Source organism: Eriocheir sinensis, chromosome 39 (assembly GCF_024679095.1).
Source record: "Eriocheir sinensis breed Jianghai 21 chromosome 39, ASM2467909v1, whole genome shotgun sequence".
NCBI classification, from domain to species: domain Eukaryota; kingdom Metazoa; phylum Arthropoda; class Malacostraca; order Decapoda; family Varunidae; genus Eriocheir; species Eriocheir sinensis.
In genome coordinates this window covers 7900121-7922268 of record NC_066547.1, presented here as the reverse complement: position 1 = coordinate 7922268, position 22148 = coordinate 7900121, and the positions used below count along the sequence as shown (strand labels likewise).

The following is a 22148-nucleotide window of genomic DNA, read 5'->3' as shown; positions in this document are numbered from 1 at the left end:
TAAGAGGGCCATAAAGAGCTGCACACCTTCCCATTAAAATCTACTGACACGGGTTAAAAAAATAATATATAGGAACATGACGTTGATTTTTATCTATTTTCATTTTTATCAAAGTATTAAAATCATAGGAAATATTATATGAACACTTCAGTCATAAGAATCATAGCTGTGAGATGATATAAATAAGCTGTTTCCCATTAAGTTACTATCGAGGCTCGGCCCAGTTCACTGCCTTATTTAAGGTGTTGTAGGCATGCCGTGTTGGGGCCTGTGTGCCGGGCGGTCGCCTCCCGTCAGCGGCGGCGGCCGCCCGCCATACATGCTAAAGGCCCGACAAAACGGCGGTGCCTGTCTCGCCTCTAATCATTCTCTTTGCGGGGACGTTACTTCTTTTTTGTTGTTCGTACACAAGCGTGTGGTTTCAAATTTGATTTATTTTCTGTGTTTCACTCGCTTCCAGGTTCAACTCCGGCTCCATGCTATTAAATAAATGAATAAGTAAATAAATACACAAATAAGCAGACAAAAATATGATACCGAATAAACCGAGCACTCTCACAATTATGTTTCAACGAAACACCTCCAATATCCGTCTATGATAACGAGGAATCCGTACTGATGTTTCACTGACATACAATCATGTGAAAGACACTGGTCCTTAATATAAATATATATATATATATATATATATATATATATATATATATATATATATATATATATATATATATATTTTTTTTTTTTAACGATCCACGAGTAATAAAAGTTTGGAATATAAATAGTTTCTTCGTGAAAATAATCAGCACATGAATTTTTCACTTGGATATCACATTTCCCGACCTGCCGCCTCCTGCCGGCCCCCCGCCCCTTGTTGGTGCCGACGAGTATATCATGCGCGGAAGGAGGCTGTCGCTGATTTAGTCGTAACGATCATGCGGGTAACAGAGTGCGCAATGCAGTGCAGGTACATGTGTTGTCGGTGTGCGCCGTGTATAGCCTCCCGCCACGGTAAATATACCTGCTCATTATGGCCGAGCATGGGCGGGGAGGGCCAGGGAGACAGGGAGGGAGAGTCGGTACCTGGCGGGCGGCGGGCGGCTGAACCTTTATGGAGGGGCTAATGTTATGCGGCGCCGAGGGGAGGAGCACAACATGAGGATCCTGAACACGACAACGAGAACACATCGCGGAACAAAGAGAACACGATGGAACACTGTAATAAATGAGGGAATGGAGGATAAAGGATGATAAATGTAAATGAGAAAACGTTCCCCGATAGATAAAAAGAACGCATGCACGGGAAGGAGAAAAGAAAATGGAAAAAAATATATAGCACTATAAAGTGATAAGACGAAGAGACACAGAGAGGAAAAAAGTAGGCAGAAACTCAGGAGACTTCATTATCCAAAATACCAAAACACGAAACCTGTTCCTTTTGCGTTCTGTCTCCGACTTCCCGTGCAGCCAAGGACTTAAAAGAAGACTCGATATCCGCAAAACCTTAAACACACACACACACACACACACACACACACACACACACACACACACACACACACACATACACACGCAAAGCCCCTCCTGCACGGTGTCCCCCTAACCAGAGCGGGCACCTCGGCTCCTCACCTGCGCCCGTCGTAAAGGTGAGCCCAAGAGACAAACCCAGGTGTGCGGGGGAGGCAGAGACACATTCGCGCATTCTCACTTGTTTCAACGACCCCGCGTGCAGGAGCCGTGATAAAAAAAAAAAATGGTGACGAAACAAATACAAAAACTTTTAAGTGGGAGAATAATGCAACTCAATCTTCAGCTAGTGAATATAATGGTCCCCGTAACGAACTCGAAGAACGCGAAGCGAGGACAATTTCTAGAGTTGCATGGCGGTGCTGGAGACGCGTGAAAATCTCATTCTTGGGGCCTTTTTTGCCTTGTTAAATTTACCCGCGAGACCATTTACGGCTCTCGGTGAGCGGAGGAGCGGCTGCGGGACAGAGGGAGGGGCCCAGGCACGCCACCCGCAATGAGTTAGTACTCAATAAAACTCACGATAGACGGAGATCTGCTCTTTCCACTCCCTCGCAAGTACTTCAAGACTTCCCTGCAATCGAGTTGGTGCAGTAATCAGCAGGCGGGACTTGAAGGGCGGAGGATAAGAGGACAAGGCTGACGGAAAAATGAGGCGAGAAATGATAAGAGGCAAGCATGACCTGGGAGAGAACCCTCGTTACTCTTATCTCTCCTGCAGCACCGCGAGGCCGCCCCGGCGAGTGTTCCATTGTTCACCCTCGGCCATCCTCTCTCGGCGCCTGATTGAAAGTAGTTCCTTGATTTTTATTTAGAGGTTCATCTATGACCTGTTTTCCGTGTTTTGGATACGAATTTAAGACTTCTACATTTTTTTCCCGGATTCACAAAATATAGGATTATGGACACACACACACACACACACACACACACACACACACACACACACACACACACACACACACACACACACACACACACAAACATACAAACAAACGCACACAATCGTACCTGTTGCTCTAATTTTTGCAAGAGGTTACAGGTCTATTACGGGAGATTATTGCATCATAAAATCAAAACCGAGTGTCACTTTGCAGCTCTGGCACTCCTCCTCCTCTTAAACCACTATCCCTCTATCGCCTAGCCTTAAGCTTCATTCCTTTCGTGACATAATACTTGAGGCGAACACAAAATAGTTGCACATGAAACATAAGTGGAAAAAAACAAAGAAAATGTCAACGTCAACGTCATAATGCTGAGTGACTTAAAAAGTCATAAAAACTAAAATTGAGCCGAGAGAAAGTTATCAGTTTTGAATGAAAATGTTGAGACGAATATAAAAATCAGAAAGATAGTTTTTCGAAAATGGAAATAAATAAATAAAAGAATAAAATGGCATCGTGAGGAGGGAGGGAGAACGAGAAGGAGAGAAAAAGAGAGAAACGGAGTGAGGGAAGGAGAGAAGGAAAGCATGGAGGGAAGGGGAAAGGAGGGGATGGGAGGAAAAAAAAGGAGTAGAGGATGAACACTCCATATCTCCTATTCTTCCCTCCTTCAAGAAAGAAAGGAAGGAAAAAGAGAAGGGAAGGTTGGATGGACTCAATTCCTCCTCTTCTTCATGAATATAAATGGTCTCTGATTTTGTGAAAGTAAGTAAAAAAAAAGGGCTGGCTCGAGCGGACAAAAAGTTGCCGATGGGAGAAAAAAAAAGGGAAGGAAAAAAATGAAAGGAATATTTACGAAGAAAAAGGGATGAGCGGGAATGTGTGTGTGTGTGTGTGTGTGTGTGTGTGTGTGTGTGTGTGTGTGTGTGTGTGTGTGTGTGTGTGTGTGTGTGTGTGTAAAACATCCGCAGACAACTTGGCAGCAATTTACTCTTCGTTCTCACAATGATTCGCCTCTTGACTCTCATTAGTTTTCTTTCATTATAATGATTCATAATGTTGGGTCTTTTTCCTTGTTTTCATTGTCCTATTTTTGGTTACTGTTTCCTTTGCGTTTATTTTTTCCCTGTTTTCTCCTCCTCCTCCTCTTCCTTCTCCTAAGACCATCTTTTTTTCCTCCTCTTGTTTCTTGTCGTCCTCCTATTCGCCCTCGTCACCATCCTCCTCCTCCTCCTCCTCCTCCTCCTCCTCCTCTTCAAAGTGACTGAGGGAAGAGGACAGGTGGAAGGTAGCAGCTGACGGACCATAATGAACACACACACACACACACACACACACACACACACACACACACACACACACACACACACAAACACACACAATCACATACACAGCTCCTCATATTGCTCAGTATACTCTAATAAACTTGCTGGAGACACAATAAACACTCAGCCCTTGTGGTTATCTTGCAAACAGTAACCTAACCTCGCGTGTCTCTATGCCCTCACCTGCGTCTCCTCCTCCTCTGCTTAGAATCCCTGGCTCTCCTTCAACTATGCTCGTTGTCCACTATTTGAAAGAGCAGCGCCAGCGTTTTTTTGTTTCTATTTTTCAATCCTTGAGCTGCGTCCTTTACTGTAAAAAACTGCATCTGTCTCTTCGTTCTCTAAAGTTTGAGAGCATTTATAGTCCTTTCGGTTCTTTTGAGTTTGAGCCTAACATGCCTTCATGGTTCCTGAAGTTAGAGCCCACCACTTTCTCTCCTTACTAGCATCTGTCCTTCTCTTTCCAACTGTTTTTCACCTGCGTTAGAGACCATACCTGTTTCTTTGTCTTCCAAAAGTTATACCCCCAGCAGCTGCCTCTCTTTTACATTAGAGCCTCAACTTATCTTTATCTCCCTAGCATTATGTCCTTCTATCTTCTCACCTGGATCTCTCACTATCTTTCACTAGTGGCCCTCGAATGTTCCTTTGCATTCCCATATTTATCCCATATTTAGCCCAACAGATATTTCTAAGACTCCTCATTTCTAATTCTTTGTTTTTTTCACCTGGTTGTTTCACTCTTTCCCTTGCGTTAGAGACATATAACTGTCCTTGTTTCTCCCCAAAATTAGTCTTACTAAGACCTAAGATCCAAAGACCAAAACTCATCTCTCGATCTCCCTACGTTCCTCTGTATCGTCACCTAAGCGCTCATCGCCGTTTTTTTGTCTCTCTAACCGTAATCCTCTTGCTTAAGAACTCGACCCTTCTTGGCTGGTGGGTGTCGAGTCTTTCCAACACAAGTCCTTTTTCCCTCCCTTGCCTATGACCACAACCGTTCTTGGCTGGTGGGTGTCCCTCGCAGCCGACTCTGGGTTCCATGCAGACGCCATATCATTAGAGCGGTGATCATAGCTATAGACGGCTTGCCGTGCTGGTGGGCTGGTGGGTTGGATGGTTGGCGGGCTGGCCGTGGAGATGCCGCCGTCGCCCTCCATCTGAGCCAAAGCGGCGGGGAAGGGGGCTCTAATTGGACGGAACTAACAAAGCTTCAGGTGGGCGTGTCCTGCCTCGGTGAGTGTCTGCGCAGAGTCCGCCCTTCTCGAGCACCTCCGTGAATATTCGTCGCTGGTAATATCTGGTTTAGTTCAGCATATTCAGGAGAGGAATGTTTGCGCCGTGCCTGAGTTTGCAGCAAGGCAAGTAGTAGTAATTTGACGTGCGTGCGTGGGTTCTAATGCTGAGCCTAATGAGAGGTAATGGAGCGTAACAGAGAGCAAATCAAAGAGCGACTGCAAATGTATTGTCACAGAAACAATTGGAGAAGTTAAAAAAATAGTAATACTCGGACTCACGTATACTGATGCAGCAGGAAAAATGGAGGCTAAACTTAGACAGGCACTCATAGGAGATAAGGGAACACATTTTTTTATAATAGTCTAAATACAAAGTGAACTTAAAGACCCTGTAAAAGCACCTACTTGTTCTGCAGCGAGTGATGATGATGATGACGTAATAATGACACTAACGTTGGTTAATGATATGAAAATTAAAATTGAAAAGTAGAAAGAGGAAAAAAAATGATGATGATGATGATGATAATGATGATGATGGGGCTTCGGGACCCTTCCATACCTCCTGCAGCGTGTACGTAATGCTCCTGTAGGGGTTGGAGGGGACCGTCAGGCCACATAGAGGGGGTGATAAGAGAGTTCCCGTGTCATGAAGGCAAATGGGAAGAGAAGCAAGGGGAAAGGGGAAGGGGAAGGAAGTGAGGGCAAAGAGGAAGGGAGGTGAGAGGAAGGAGGAAGGGAAGTGAGCGGCAAAGGGGAAGGGAATTGAGGGGCAAGGGGAAGGGTAGGGAGAGCAGAGGAGAAGGGAACTGTGGGGCAAGGGGAAGGGTAGTGAGGGGAAAGGGAGAGGAAAGTGAGGGCAAACACTGGCCACTACTTACCTCCCTCCCTTGATCCCTTGCAGTTTTAGAGCCGAAATAAAGATCGCCGATACATTTTTCTCCTCTCAAAACTTTCCCGGGATTATTGTTATGTTTTTGTCCTTCGTCAAAAGAAATTTCAGCTTGGCACTTTAAAGGCAGCAAGAGACGAGGGATTTTTCTTATCCTTGTTCAGCTTAGAAATTTCAGCTTGGTATTAAAGGCAGTATGAACGAGAGAATTTTTCATCTTGTTCAGCTTAATGAAAAAATAAGTTGTATGTTTAAAAAAAAAAAATCTGTCCTATTTCATTTCCTGCCGCTAAATTTACTGCGTTTTTTTCTCGTTATTCTTTTGTCTGTTTACGCGTTGAGGAAAACCCTAACGATGCAAAAATTAATCCTCCACACAGTATAAACTCAGGAATATAACCCCCACCCCCTTTAAGCCCCCCTCAGCCTCTCTTCCTTCCCCCTCTTTCCCTGGTCCTTCCTCTCTCTCCTTCGCACACCTCCCCTTCCTACAGCAATCCCCTCACCTCCCCCGCCTTCCCCCTCCCCCGAGGCAAGGTTGGGGCTGATACACGTTCCGCTGAGATGAAACGTGTGAGAAAAATACGAAAGTGTGTGTGTGTGTGTGTGTGTGTGTGTGTGTGTAAGAGAGAGAGAGAGAGAGAGAGAGAGAGAGAGAGAGAGAGAGAGAGAGAGAGAGAGAGAGAGAGAGAGAAGAAAAAAAAAGTCTTCTACCAATGCGTCTTATCTCCTTGCCAGCACTCTGACAAAGAAAAGAAAGACGAAGAAATATAAGAAAACTTGGAAATCCCACCAAAAAGGCATCTCTCTCTCTCTCTCTCTCTCTCTCTCTCTCTCTCTCTCTGCTAAGGGAAAAATGGAGGGATCCTAAATTTCATAAACTTTTCCAATTATGAAAAAGAAAAATAATCAACGAGGATAAAGCTTCACGGTCCAAAAAGCAATATGAGGAAGGAAAGAAAACGAGGAGACTGGGAGGGAGGGAGGGAGGGAGGGAGGGAGGAAGGGAGACTGTGACGAGAGGAGGGGGGGAGATAGGAAAGAGACGAGGAAGGAGGAAGGAAGCAAGGAAGGGCGAGAGGGAAGGAGGGAAAGAGATTGGGAGGAGGAGGAGGAGGAGGAGACAGAAGATAAGAAAGAGATGAGGAAGGAGGAAGGAAGCAAGGAGAGGAAAAGGAGGAGGAGGAGGAGTGGTAGGAGGAGGTGTAGGAGGAAAAATAAGGGAGAAAGAAGAAGACGAAGAAAAGTTTTAAGTGCGGCAAGGATGTGAGGAAGAATAAAAAAAAATAAAAAAAAGTATGTAGGCAGTGAGCCAGGAGGATTTAGCAAGAGTGAGAGGCGGATTGGAAGGGACTTAAGACGCGAGGGCGGAGGAAAAGATAGAAGAGTGAGAAGGAAAAGAAAGACAAAGAAATCGGGTGAGTGAGGCCAAGTGAGAAAGAAGATAAGATAACGAAGAAAGGAGACGAGAAAACATAAGACGGAGATGGTGTGGGATTTAGAGGACACGAAGAGAGAGAGAGAGAGAGAGAGAGAGAGAGAGAGAGAGAGAGAGAGAGAGAGAGAGAGAGAGAGAGAGAGAGAGAGTAAAGGGTTACTAGATGATAACACAACCGGCTGGAAGAGTGGTGGAAGGGGGGGGGGGGGGTATAAAGGTAACGTAGGCGTGATGGGGGAGGTACGGATGAAAGGTAGAGGCGCGTAGTGGAGGAAGGAGGGAGGGAAGGAGAGGTATGGTGCAGAGTAGGACGTAAGATGAGGTGGTGGGATGAGGGGAGTGAAAAGGGAAAGGAGAAAAATATTTTTGGGTGCGGGCGGGCGGTGGGTCTTCGGACGGGCCGGAGTTTGTTGCCAAAGTTAGATTGGACTCCAAAGTTGTGATGAAGACCTGGAATTTCGCGCAATTGATCCCAGCGAGGACCTGAAATCCCCCGATACCTTTCCCCTCCTCCAACACCCTTCCCAGTCACCCACCTTACCCACTCCGCCCGTCCACCCGCCGCCCGCCCGCCCGCTTAAAAAAGGGGCAACTCGACGCTCCTTTTATGGTTTAATTTTTGAAACTTGACGAGACTCATTTTCCACGCCGTTTGCCGCTGCTGCTGACTGGCGTTCCCCTTTTTGACCCTATACCTTCCCTTTTGTTTTTCGTGGTGTTTTTTTCTTTCTATTTCATAGTTATATTTTGTGGATACTTTATGAAATATATTCTCGCAACTGGCTTTGTGGTCCATTACAGCTGTAGGTACCAATATATTTTATTTTTGTTTTATAGTAATGCAACAAATGTTGCAATAAAAAAAGAATATATTATGGTTGTTTACAACGGAAATGTCTATAGGTTATTTCGAAAGTTAATGTTGTTTTCTTCTGCAGGTAAGAGGAGGCGGAGTGGCGGCCAGGTGGGTCTGGAAAGCCCTTTATTACAGGTAAAGTTCACGGTTGCTTATTTTGCTTTGCTTTTATAACTTGCCCAAAGCCAAATTTCCAAGGTCATGCAAGGTGCTGCTGTGCATATACGGAGGACACCGATTTAGTAATGCCCCTCCCGGTGAGATGCCGTAGGTGTCCCTCCCCTGCGGCGGGGCTGCCGTGGCGGAGATGAGCAACACGTGCATAGCTCTCCCAACACCCCAGACTCCCGGGCCAAGGGCGTGGTCCGCCATGAGGTGGTCCACCAAGCAGGAGGGGTCAGGCAGGGACAAGACACAGAGGCAGCAGGTTACACGCCTACTGGAGAAGCACGGCTGGCGGGGGGCCAACCTCGGTGGCCCAGGCTTAATATTTGGCCACGCTGAGCACATTTGGCCGGTTTATTACCGCCGCTCGCTCGTTACCATCCTGGCCGAATATTGCAGACGACGTACGAGGAATTCTGAAAGGATTTCTGGGTCTCAGGACAGCAGGAATCAGAAGCCTTTGGGACTATGTGGCTAACTGTGGCTAATGCGGGAGGTTGGGAGGAGAGGCGACGAAGAGTGAGGCAACATACTCGTGTGGCCTCGCCCTCTAGATGCACAAAGTGCAGACCACCACCGAGGCGGGGTGTCGCCCCGCCCCGTCTGGCCTCGCCCACGGCCCGGCAGCTGCTGCTCTTCACTCTAATTAAATCGAGGTATTGCATCCCTCCAATGGGAAGATATCTATACATAAATCGTTCTCTTACGTCACGAGAAAGAGATGAAGGTATCTATAAAACATTTATGAGGTGTTTTTTTTCAGCATCATGAGCGTTTCCTTGCGAAGCAAGTACCATTAGTTTATCAAAGTCTATGAACACAATGCTTCATATTTGTTGCAGAAAAATCATTTTAAGCATTTTTGCACAAAAAATTACGTGTGAAAAACGTGTCGAGGAAGAGTCTTTGAGGAACCAGTAGATGTATTTAATAAAGAGAAGTCTTGTTGTACCACCGCCGGCGGCGGCGGCGGCGGGAGGAGGCTTCCCGGCAAGACTAAATAAACACATCTGGAGGTCCGTTCTTCTGGTATCGCCTAAGCCTAAGCTCACCGCCTTCGGGGCGCCGACGCTCACCCGCCGCTTCGGCTAATGCTGCGAAGTCTCTTTGGTTTTGGAACTGCGACTTGGGTCTCTGTGCGTAGCTAAGGCTGCACACTCGTTATATGCTCGTGTGCAAAGATGGAGAAGTCTGAAAAATAAGTAACCGATGCTTTGGGTTTGAACATGATGTAATAATGAAGTCTGTCCTTAAGTAACTGATTTCTTGTATTCCTCGTATGATCACAACTCACGTAAACACTGTGATTAAATAGGACAGTTCCCATCACCAATGTCCCTCAGTTGAAGAAAATTAAGGAATACGAGGAACTTAAGCCTTGTAAAATTACAAGTTTAGGGGATACTATAAAAGCTGAGCAAAGTTCAACGTAGGAAGAGGTTGCAGCGTCGATTAGATGAAAAGACAGAGGCAGCATAAGGGAGGAAACGCTCGTGAAGTCAGGCGCGCGCGCGCGTGTGTGTGTGTGTGTGTGTGTGTGTGTGTGTGTGTGTGTGTGTGTGTGTGTGTGTGTGTGTGTGTGAGGCGTCTCGTAACACACACACTCTTCACGCCCACACAGATCTCCTCAAGGCGCCGCCCAGCCAAGGAACAATACCACGGAGGCTGTTGATTCCCGGCCCAGCCCTCACACCGGCGCGGCTATATAGGGCGCGCAGGGCTAAGAGAGGCTGTGTCAAGAGGCCATAAACGACATAAGCATTTACCGGGGATAACAGCGACAGAGGGTGGCGCGGGGGGTGAAGAAGTGGAGTGGAGGGGGGCAAGGACGATAAGAAATTGTTGACTTAGAGAGAACCTGACCCCTGATGGCCATCTTGAAGGCTCGCCGGCTCAACCCTGAGTGGAAAAACATGGCAAATTCTGTTCACCAAGGGGAAAAAATAAAATGACAGAGAGATAAAAGTTGCAGATGTATGTAAAAAATATGCAAACGGGTAAAAGATGCATTTGAGCATCCTAACTAACCAGAAGAAGTGGAGGGGAAATAAGTGTATAAATGTGACGAAAATGAGCAAACGTCAGTATAAAAAGGGAAGACAGAGGAAAGTATCGATAGACAGTTAGGTAGATAATGACAGAGAGGGATAAAAGGAAAACACACCAGCAGTAAAATGGCAGCTCCTTTACGTACACGACACGCATCTGCATTGATAAAGAAAGCGTCAGGCCGCATGGAGCGCAGAGCGAACGCGGCACAAGTAAACATAAGTAATGCCCAGATAATGAGGGCCGGCCATGAGCGGTGTGCATGCCAGGGTCCTGCTTGTTTTGGTCCCACCGGGCGCTTGGGGGCGTCTGGCGCATACAAAACACACATTAGCCGGCGCAAGGGGCATGACGCCTAGCATGCGGCCCTTCACAGATAACACGAACGATGCCATTAAACGTGAGGTCTTATAAAAGTCGCGAGGAACGTCTTCTACGGAGAAATAGGACGCATCGCAGGCTGACCCCACTCGAGACCCAACGTTTCTCCCATATATATATATATATATATATATATATATATATATATATATATATATATATATATATATATATATATATATATATATATATATATATATATATATATATATATATATTCTCTCTCTCTCTTTTGAAGCTAGACCTGCAACAATTAGCCACGATACAAGATCAAATGTCCACCTGCTTCGAATTGCCTAAACAGTATCAAACTCCTCCTCCTTCTGATCCTCCTTTTATGCGTCAGAAAATAGTCTACAATATATAAGAAGACCTTGAAACTCGCCGGACCAGGATGAGTCTGAGGGAGAGAGAGTGGGAGAGAGTAGGAGAGAGGAGGGAGAGAGAGGGAGAGGTTGCCATGGGAGAATGCTAATGGAGGGCCGAGAGAAGGATAAGTGGAGACTCGTAGATAACACGGAGAGAGAAGAGGGAGAGAGAAAGGAGAGAGAGAGAAACCGACAGACATACACACAGACAGACAGACGGACAAACAGACAAGTGCGGTGATCCAGGTGTATATATATGTTCGCATTTTAGACGGGGTTTCGAACGCGGCCGTAGCCAGGTTGTCACTAGCATAGGAATGACACTCGTTACACCGTCAGCCAATCCCGATAGCAGCACGCCCGACCCCGCTAAGTGAGTCCTCTGGGGAGACGACCCTTTGTGCGGCGGGAAGAGGGCCGGGAGGGGGCGGGGAGTAGGTGAAGGAGGGCGGGAGGGAGGGCTGCCAGGCTGGACTCGAGTGCTGTGGCGGCGGAGGAGCACCGTGCACGTCCCTCAGATGGTGATTCCCAAGGCAAAGTGTTTACGCCCAGACACCGACCAGCCGCTGCCGCCTCCTCCTCCTCCTCCTGCTCCTGCTTCTTCACTAGTCGCCCTTTTTTTCTCGTCCTCATTGAATCCACATCCACTCCTTCCTTCCCTTCTTCGTCTCCTTCTGTGTCCACTCTCTTCCTTCCTTCTTCGCCTGCTTCTGTGTCCATTCTTTTTCTTCCCTTTTTTGCCTTCTTCTATGTCCACTTTTCTCTTTCCTTCCCGTCTTTGCTTTATCCCTATTCGCTACCCTTCTTCACTTCCTCCTATGTCCACACCTTTTTTTTTCCTTTCTCCGTCTCCTCCAGTATTCACTTTCCTTTTTCGTCTTTTCTCCTACGCTCCTCCTATTCGCTGCTCGTTCTTCAGATCCTTTCTTCGTCTCTTCTCCTTTTGCGTTTTGTTTTGTCTTCCTTTATCATTCTCCGTTTCTGTAAAGCTCTCTTGTCTCAAAATCTGACTGGACGGTTTTATTTTCTTTCTTACTCCTCTGCTCTTGTTTTTTCTCATCCTCCAATTTCCACATATATTCTTCAGGGTCCTCCTCTTTCTTTCTCTTTCTTTTTTTCTGCATACCTCCTGATTTCAAGACCTTATGTTCATTTTCTTCTTCTTTTCCTTTTGCTTGTCCTCCTCCTCCTCCTCTCTCGGGATGCCTTGCTTTTTGCTCTGTTTTGCAGGCAAACACCAACCAGTTTCCATGCCAGCCTCCTCCTGCCCCTCCACCTGCTCTCCCTTCTCCTTTGTCCTAGTCGTTCCCCAAACATGGCCATTTTAATATAGCAAGATCTAAATTCGGTTCCCAAGTATATTTGCAGTTTCTTAGAATGAAAGAAAATATTTCCGGCATGAAAAAAGTTATTATTATTATTATTATTATTATTATTATTATTATTATTATTATTATTATTATTATTATCATTATCATCGTCATCAGTAGTAGCAGCAGCAACAGCAGTAGCAGTAGTAGTTGTAGTAGTAGAAGTAATAGTAGTAGTAGTAGTAGTAGTAGTAGTAGTAGTAGTAGTAGTAGTAGTAGTAGTAGTAGAAATAGTAGTAGAAAAAGGAGGAGGAGGAGGAGAGAAGGAGAAAGAGGAAAAATATATGAAGATGAGAAGACTGAGGAGGCGCACGAGGTAGATAAGGATGATTAAGAGAAAGAGGAGAAGATCAGAAGAAGGAGTAGTAGACGGGGGAAGAGGAGGAGATCCGAAGGAGGAGGAGGAGGAGGGGGTGGGAGGAAGACAGGAAGGGGGAGTAGGAGAAGAGCCGAAAAACAAGGCAGTTGGTTAGCGGGATAAAAAAAGTTGCTGGAACAGACAGAGAGAGAAAATATTTGTGCCGCCCTCCACACGGCTCTGTAAACCCTCAAGTTTGTGTTCCTGTTGCTGTCTGTTGACGCCCGCGTCCCCCCAAGCCTGTTCCTCTCCCCCTGTCCACACCGCTCGGCTTGTTTACTCGAGTGTAGAATTCGCCGAAGGGAAGGAGGTGGAAGCAAGATAATGGGAGAGAAGAGAGAGGAGAATGGGGGAGAAGGGCCGCTAGTATTGGGTGCAGGTAGGCGGATAGACGAAGAGAGTAAACGAAGGGATAGGCAAATAAAATAACCGAAGGGAGGAGAAAAGTATGAAGATCGGAATTAGGGATGTGGTGAAGGAGGGATAATGGAAGGGAGGAGAGAGGAGAAAGGGGAAAGAGTGCTAATATTGGATGCAGGTAGGAAAATAGAATAAATGAAGGGAAAAGAAAAGTAAAAAGATTGGAATGAGGGAATGCTTTAAAAGCAGGATAATGGTGAAGAAAAGAGAAAGGATAAGGGATGCAAATAATGGATGCTGCTATGTGGAATGAATAAACGAAGGGAGAGGAATTGTAACAAAAAGGCTAATGCATATTAAAACTGAGAGATGGGAAAGGGGAAGCAGGGGAAGCTAAAATTGGCAGCAAGGAGGAAGACGGAATAAACATAAGGCTAAAAATAATGAGAAATTGCACAAGAACAGTGAAAGACGCGGGTAAAACAGTGGAGAATGTCTAATGCAGTTTTATATATATAGCTTGAAAGAAAACGAGGAAGTGATATTTTGCATAGTTGTGTAAAAGAAGGGATGCAAGACGAATTGATATGTGGAAATGTAGTTTTGTGTGTGTCTGTCCATCTCCTACATGGAAAACAAACAACAAACGAGCAAACACATGAAAAATGCCAGGAACACATAAAAAGCAAACAAAAAAACAAATACACATACAAAAAAAAAAAAAAAAACCACCAGGGATTCGCCAGCGTGGATTTGTCGCGGTATTAACTAATGAGGAGTTTTTCAGGTAATGGGTTGACCAGAGTTTCTTGCGGTGTTGTCACGGTTGCGGTTTTACGAGGCCTCCCTTCCTCCGCGGCACCTCCCTCCCCTCGTCGCCGCCCCCAGCTATCGCCAAGGCAACACGGCCAGAGAAAACAAGAAAAAATAGAGGAGAGGAAAATTTAATACCGATAAAATGGAGAGAAGCTGAGAAGTCTGGTTTCAAGGTCTTATCTCGTAATTAGGCTGTGTGTATGGACGCCCCGTTGTCCTCGGAGACGCAGATGGCACCAGGATTACTTTAGGCCTCGTCCCCCGCCCTATCGCTGCCGCAGGTGTTCTTCTGAGTCCGTAATTTCGCTGCCAAGAGACGCCTCCTCGACGCGTGTAATCCCGCCAGCCTCCACTTCAAAGGCGAGGCTCTCCCCCGCCGCCAAATCGGGACCAGAATCTCCCTGTGATGTGAGGGAGCTAAGCCAACGCTCTCCCGAGGCTCTTCTTTACGTTTACTTGCGAGGATTCACAGAAGTTTCAGGCTTTTGTAAAGTATTAAGATGCAGCATAAGGTAAGGCATAATTTTAAATCACTCCAGATCAAAGAATATTAAGGATTTCAGCGAGGAACAAAATACAGCATGAAGGGAAGGTTAATTTAAAATCGAATTCTAGTTCATCCAAAGTATTAGAGAATTTCCAAAAAGGAGCTTATGAAAAAAAAGGTTGAATTAAGCTTAAAAATAACACAGTACGCTGACCTTACATGCCCTCAGCCCCCACGCCCTGCACTTACTCCTGCCCTCTGCCCTGGCCCCCCTCCCCCCTGCACGTTCCCTTTGTAAGGCCACAGCAGGAGGTTCAGGATCAGCCCGCTTCCTCTCCCCCTGCTTCGTCCCCCTCCCGCTGACAACAATGGCTCCTACCTTCTTCCCCTGCTGTGGAAAATTAGCTCCTGTCGTCTTATTTTTCCTCCTTTTCTCGCTATCAGCGCTACTGTCGGCCGGTGCTTCCTTCTGAGACGTGAAGGTACTTGTGAAGGGAATGATGGAGGAAGGGGAGAACGAGAGGAAGAGAGGGGAGAGATAAACGACGGAGAATAGAGTAAAGGAAAAACGGACGCCAGAAGTGAGAGTCAAGGGAAAGATGTGGAGGCTCGGAAGAATGGGAGAGGAAGGGAAGAGGAAGGGAGAAGGATGAAAGAGGAAGAGGGGGAAAGGTTGGTAATATGGAGAAGGGGAGAGGCAGGTGGTGAGGCTTCCGAGAGCAAAAACGTAAGAGTAAACATCCCGGCAGCAAGTTTTCGGTTCTCTCCCGAGTGAATATTCCGAGTTTAAGTACTCGTAAACACCTGAAGCTGGCACTCCCGAGGGGAGCCGAGGATGAATATATATTTGTTTACATGCAATTTTATCTTTAGCAGCGTCGACTCCTTAGAGAAACTTAAACCCACCTTTTCGTCCTTATCGGGCCTCACCTGACAAAATCACGACGTTTACGGAGCAAGGTAGGTAAACACTATTTTTTAATGCGTTTGCTAAGAAAATCACACCTGTGGTAGGTATCACGCTGCCTTATTTGATTATCTAAGACATTCCAAGTCACATGGATGGGAATACTAATGTGAAATGAATTAAAAGAATATAGTAATATTTTTTCATCCACTTATTGAACCTAGTTTCTTTCACTTCAGTATAAGAGTAAATAAATAACTTTCTGCTGAAGGGTGATCACTGGACGGAAGGAAAGAGATCAAGCAAACAGTCGCTGCCGTGGTGCCGTGGTGCCGGCGGGGCCTTTCCGCTTCAAAGAAGCCTCAGCCCTCAGGCGCTCACTTCCTGGCCACAAATTACTTAACAAAGCGCCGCAAAAATTACACGCCAATAAAAGTGGACAGCGTCTCATCTATCCGTGCGATGTATGACGAGCGAGTCATAAAACACGGATGATTTAGAGATTGCCGTCGATGGACCTGCGGGCGGCGGGGCGGCTCCGACGTCTACAGCACACCGGTCACGCCTCAGGCACCGAGCACGTCGGGCACGCTGACGAAAGTTGTAAAATATGAAAGAATAATGAAAATCCGGCAGCTGATGATATGATGCAAGAGTGAGGAGACTCTTTTAGGAACCAGCTATTAATAAAAAGAGGAAGGAACGAAGGGGGGCGGGAAAGGGCAGGAAAAGAGGAATAAGAAGAGAGAGAGAGGAGCAAGGCGAAAGGAGGAGCACTTGTGGTAGTCCGTCACAGGCACAGACACACACTGAAGGGACTCCCTCGGGGCTCATAAGTTGCTCCCCCAAGCAGACCTTCGCCAGACCCGCCTCAATGGCCAGTCTTGTTGCCTTGTTTACATCATAGACGCTAACGACACGACGGAGGCCTCTCACTTTACCTCCCCTCTCCCCTTCTCCCCTCTCTTCCTTCCTCCCTCACCCTCTCCTCCTTTTCCCTTCCTCCTGCCAAGCTTCCTGCCCGTCTCATGACCCTTTATTACTCTGTCTCCGTCTTTCCTTCCCTGTTTCTTTGTGTCAATGCGTTATCGTGGCACTATTTTCATCAACTTGAAGGCTATAAGATTACTTTCTTTTGTTCTTTAATAACATAAATAATAATAATAATAATAATAATAATAATAATAATAATAATAATAATAATAATAATAATAATAATAATAATAATAATAACAATAATGGTATGATAATGTTGAAGGAAAATAATAATGATAGTAACAATAATGATAAAAAAATTGAATACTGCAATTAATACTCATTCTAAACTCATAATTCGTATATCCACTTTTTTCGATCGAATTCGTCTGCTCATTTTTAAGTACTCAGCAGTGTCGTAAAACAAAGTCCAGAATACCTCGCGCTGCGCCTCCCCCCAAATCGAGCAGCTTTGAATTGAAAAGAATCTGCATCCACCGAATTATTAACCGGCCAATGTAGTGACGCATTTACATATTTTATGAGTGCCGAGGAATGTGGATCAGCGTGTACGAGGGGGCAAAAAATGTAGAGGGGGATGATCTGACGGCGCTGCCTTCATACCATGCTGATGAACAAGATAATTTTATTACAAACTGACTTTTCTTGTTCTCTCTCTCTCTCTCTCTCTCTCTCTCTCTCTCTCTCTCTCTCTCTCTCTCTCTCTCTCTCTCTCTCTCCAGGCAAGACAAACAAGAGGAACAGCAGTAACTTCCGCACAATATCGCATCTTTGTGACTCCGAACCTCGACGCCCAAGTGAAATTAGTTTTTGTGAAGTTGTAAGAGAAAATCTGCAAGTTCAAGGAAGCTCCGGTGACGTGAGGGGTTGAAAAGATTGGGTAGTGTTGGGGACAAGGATGAGAGGATGAAAGGCAGGTCTTCAGGAGCTGCCACGCGTATATATAGATGTAGGTCGGAGGGGTTCTCTGAATCCCTTGTATCCTTGGGTGCCCTCGTGAAAGCTACACCACGCAAGTCATGCCTATGAGTCATTCAACACGTCAGATAAGAGTGATGCAAGTCTGCGCTCCCCTACCACTACTACAACTACTACTTCTATACTACTAACTGCAAACTTTACGTACACTTACAACCCCCGTAGTAAACCCTCTTGGCTGCGGAATAATTAACCTGAGCTGGAGGCAAACAGGGGCGGGGTCTTTTACATGCAGATTTAATCAAAGCATCATGTTTACGCTCCTCTCTCTCTCTCTCTCTCTCTCTCTCTCTCTCTCTCTCTCTCTCTCTCTCTCTCTCTCTCTCTCTCTCTCTCTCTCTCTCTCTCTCTCTCTCTCAGCCCGTCTCGCCTCCCGGAGTGTTTACGCCGACGAAGGGGATCAAAGGCCGCCGGACACGGTCAGTTGGGCTTCGGGAGGCCGTGGAAGGTTTTTCTTGTAAACACAGGCATACGACACCCTCCCCCGGGCCTCGGCTGCCTCTCGGTGCCTTCTTGTCCATCCCAGCGAGTGTTATTGTAAACGTGTGTGTGTGTGTGTGTGTGTGTGTGTGTGTGTGTGTGTGTGTGTGTGTGTGAGTGTGTGTTTTCTTTCGTGTTAGTGCCTCTTGGTAAGCTTTAGTGACTCGATCCTGGCACTGTATAAGAAGACACTGTGAGGAGACAAGGCACTGTATAAAAGGGAGTCATCATGAGCTTGTGTGTGTTGTTTTTTGTATTGTTAGTCTGGTCCTGGGAAGCAAATGTAGTGAGAGGTGTTGTCCTTAGTTAATAAGTGAACGTTCCCTTGCAAGACAGACGTAGCGTGAAGGCAGCAATAATAGTCTTCATGACGATGCTTTTTGTCTTCAGTGTTCCCTTGAAAGACGCGAGTGTAACATGAGACGGCTACTAACAAGGAACTGAGTGAGACAAATTTTACAAATATATGGTAGGCGAGATTAACTGAAACCCTTACGTTGGAAATGGATAAATTACTTTTTTTCCCTCCCACTTAACAGTAATAGCAGTAGTAACAATAGACGACAACTAAGTAACAATGAAAGTAATATGATAGAACAAAATTAAAATAGCCAGATATTGCAAGAGGAGTCACACAATATTAATCAACACAACACCACACCACCTACCACATCACACCCCGTCACACCATATCACACCACATCACGTCAGACCCCATTACACCACACCACACCACTCCACACCACCCATCGCCAGCCGGACACCAAGACGCCTTTCTTTAAGGATTCTAAGAGAGAACTCACGTGATTTCCCCTGGGCTCCCTAACCAATGGAAAGAAGAAGTGCCAACTGATGGTGCCAATGATATGGAGGAGGGGGGGCGGGGGTAAAGAGGGAGAGAGAAAATGAGGAGGTGCCGCCGTGGAGGAGTGGAGAAGGGAGAAAGGGGGGCTGGGTGGGACGACTAGAGGAAAAAGGATAGGGAAAAAAAAGAAAGCGTATTTAGAGTCAGAACAAGAGGGAGAGAGAGTGGTAAACTGTTAAGGAGACAAAGAAATGGAGATAAGATAGTTTTCCATACATTAAGGGAGGCGTATAGAGGCGTCAGTAGCGGAACAGGGAGGGGAGAATTAACAGTATAAAAAAGATGCGTAAATCTCGGTGGAGAAATCGCCGAGAGAATAGGTGAAGGGAAAAAGCGGGAAAAGGTAGAGAATGTTTTAATGAAATGGCGTTTTTATGGGACTTTTAACGGCAGTTGTAGCGCGAAAACTTAGGTGAATTTTATATTTTCTACTTAACACTTCTGATATCTACTGAAAAATTAAAAGCTCAATCACAGCAACGCGAGGCACTTAATTATATTACAGGCAGCGCGGCGTTACTGGCCGACGAGGCACTCAAAGAAGACTCCTAAACTGAGATTAAAACGACCTATAAACTTCAACCCACAAAACAAAATTCTCGACAGGTATAGAAACAAAACAAACATTTCAATTTAAAGACAAAAAAAATTACCTAAATCACGATTGTCAGTATTTTCATTCAGTAAAAAATGGGCTCGACAATAATCATTATCTTATTGGTTTAACTTTAAATTAATTCCTTTACGTCAACGATTTGCTTGTCTGGACTGTTGCTAGGCCTTCAATTTCAAAACCTCGCACTCGGAGTCGAAAAAAACTTTCCCTATCAAAGTGGCTCCGCCCCTCCCGCTAATCCACGCCCGCACAAAGTCTATGGGCGAGTGCGATCAGATAGCAGCAGTAAATCTTGACCCTAACGTGAGTTGAGTCAAAAGATGATGGAAGGAGCTGATGTCTGGCCTGAACTGCTGGTCTGCCACTTTTCCTATTGTTTTTAAGAAAGACGACAGATATGGTTTTCTATATAGTTACTTTGGCGCCAAGAGAATAATATCTATACTGAATAAGAGCAGAAACATAAACTCACCATGCACCCCTCTCTCACACACACATTCCTTCAGTTCCCTCCACCACCCTAACCACCAGCTTCACCACTACCACTTTAAATACTTAAAAATCCCATTCATTCATAAACCATAGGAGGTGGCCTCCCATTGCAACCTCTCTCTTCCCTTCCCTAACCTTCTCTTCCTATTCCATTCCTTTTCCTTTTCTTCCCTTTCCTTCCTCATCCTCTTTCTCGTCGACCTTCCATTTCCTTCCTAGTCGTTCTCCTATCATTCTCCCTTTTTCCCTAACCCTATCCTTCCCTTCTCTTCCTTTCACTTTCCTATCTTCTTATTGTCACTTCTCACATCCCTATTCTTCTTTTTCCTTTCACCTACCTTTTTTCTTTTACATACTTTTCCCTCCCTCCTCCATCTCTGCCTTATCCATATAGTGCCAACATTCCCTTCCCCTCCCTCTACCCTTCCCTTCTCTATCCACCCATTACCAACCCTACCTTCCCCTTCCCCTTCCTTTTCCTCTTCCAATTCCCCTTTCCCTTCCTCTCCTCCGGCTCTGCCACCCCACAAATACCTGCCAAAGAAGGTCGGCCGCCGGACCAAAACAATTTAGCAAGGTGGCCCTCCTGTTCCCTTGCCAGCTGTTCCGCGGCACCTCTTAGTAGGAGCCACGCACAGACAGACAGACACACACACACACACACACACACACACACACACACACACACACACACACACACACACACACACACACACGGCGAGCCAGATGAGCCGAACATCGTGGGGCGCTGGGCGGGCAGGTAAGGGCGTCTACAGGTGTGTGGTCCCAGTAAACGAAAGGTAGATGTTTGGGGCTCGGGTTGGGGCAGGTGTATTATTGTTGTCATCCAGGTAAATAAATGACACCATATAGGTAGTTCGCACCTTCATTTGATTTTACTCGTTTCACATTTTTTTTCTCTACATTTCATGTTAAATGTCGTGTTGGATGATTTTTATTTGAATCTATACTACTGTCAGCTTTTCTATACTTTAATTTCTATGGAATCCCCTAAGAGAGATTGTAAGTTAAGTTGCATCCAAGTCAATAAGTCGAATTTCTCTCTCTCTCTCTCTCTCTCTCTCTCTCTCTCTCTCTCTCTCTCTCTCTCTCTCTCTCTCTCTCTCTCTCTCTCTCTCTCTCTCTCTCTCTCTCTTTCTCTCACCCCCTAATGTGAACCCTTCCTCACCTCTCCCCTGGAACAATCAGCCCCTCGCTTCATAACCAGTCGTGTTGCAAATTGATCAACATCTAAATGATTATTGGTACTGTGAGCCTATCTGTCTGTCTGTCTGTCTGTCTACCTGTCTGTTTAGGAGTCATTGAGATTAGAAACAGTGCCCATGGAATCAAGAACTTGTATATAATAGTGGAAGGGATTCAAGAGAGCCCGGTGAAAAACCAAGGAGGGCTCAGTCGATGGGGAAGCTGTGAACACTGTAGCCGTGAAGTAAGCCGTGTAGCTAAGTCATCCAGAGAGTGTTGGCAGGTGGGTACAGCGTCATTACCCTAGATAAACATGCTGGGTTTGGTGCCTTGGTTTAGTGTTGAAATTAAGACAGCGTGACACACACACACACACACACACACACACACACACACACACACACACACACACACACACACACACACATTACACCAAGCCGTGATTAACTGATTTGCATGCTGTAATGATCTAGTGAAGGGCCAGGATATACAGGAGCAGCAAATTTAATCATATTACTCGATTCACGTAATGTGAAGAAAATCCCTTGAAGACTGCTGAAAACCATTCACAGAAAAGTAAGAATGCGTTGTTTGACAAAAAGGTGTGCCGAGCATGAAAGTGGAGACCTCACTCTGAAGTTACAAAATTACAAAACCAAAAGGGCAAGGTTGAGACTAACCCGAGACAAGTCTTTGGGAGAAAAAAAATCTTTAAGCTCTATGCGACATTCAAACAAAAAAGGTTGAACTCCACCACAAACGTTATCTGATTGCCAGTGGACGGGAACACATGCTGAGTCATAGCACGGACTGGCCAGGAGGATTCGCATCCCGGCCACAAGAAACGGCAGTATAAAACTATAAAAGGAATCAGAGGACATTTTACCTATGCAAGAGCAATGGAAATGAGGTGACGAGGTTGCTAGCTTTAAACTAGCTAAGCATTGTTTCTTTGGGAATTTGCATTAACTAACTGAACGTTTCCTCAATTAACTGATAAGAATAATGTAAATCGGGCATTTTTAAGATTTTTTTTATAACTTGTTGAATTTATTATCAATAGAGGCTTTTCTTATCCACAAAATAATGAATCTACACTT

General features: G+C 45.6%; 1 protein-coding gene across 3 annotated transcripts in view; it reads left to right on the top strand.

Annotated features, from left to right (window-relative positions):
- Positions 1–22148, top strand: part of LOC127008933 (homeobox protein abdominal-B-like) — a 130987-nt gene that overhangs the window by 49071 nt on the left and 59768 nt on the right. Inside the window, exon 1 of one of the 3 annotated variants that reach the window (XM_050881419.1) lies at positions 8244–8289. The exons of the other annotated variants lie outside the window; for them this stretch is intronic. The gene's annotated coding sequence lies outside the window, so the exon portion shown is untranslated. Of the gene's footprint in view, positions 1–8243; positions 8290–22148 lie in introns of those variants that run through there. 3 annotated transcript variants of the gene reach the window in all.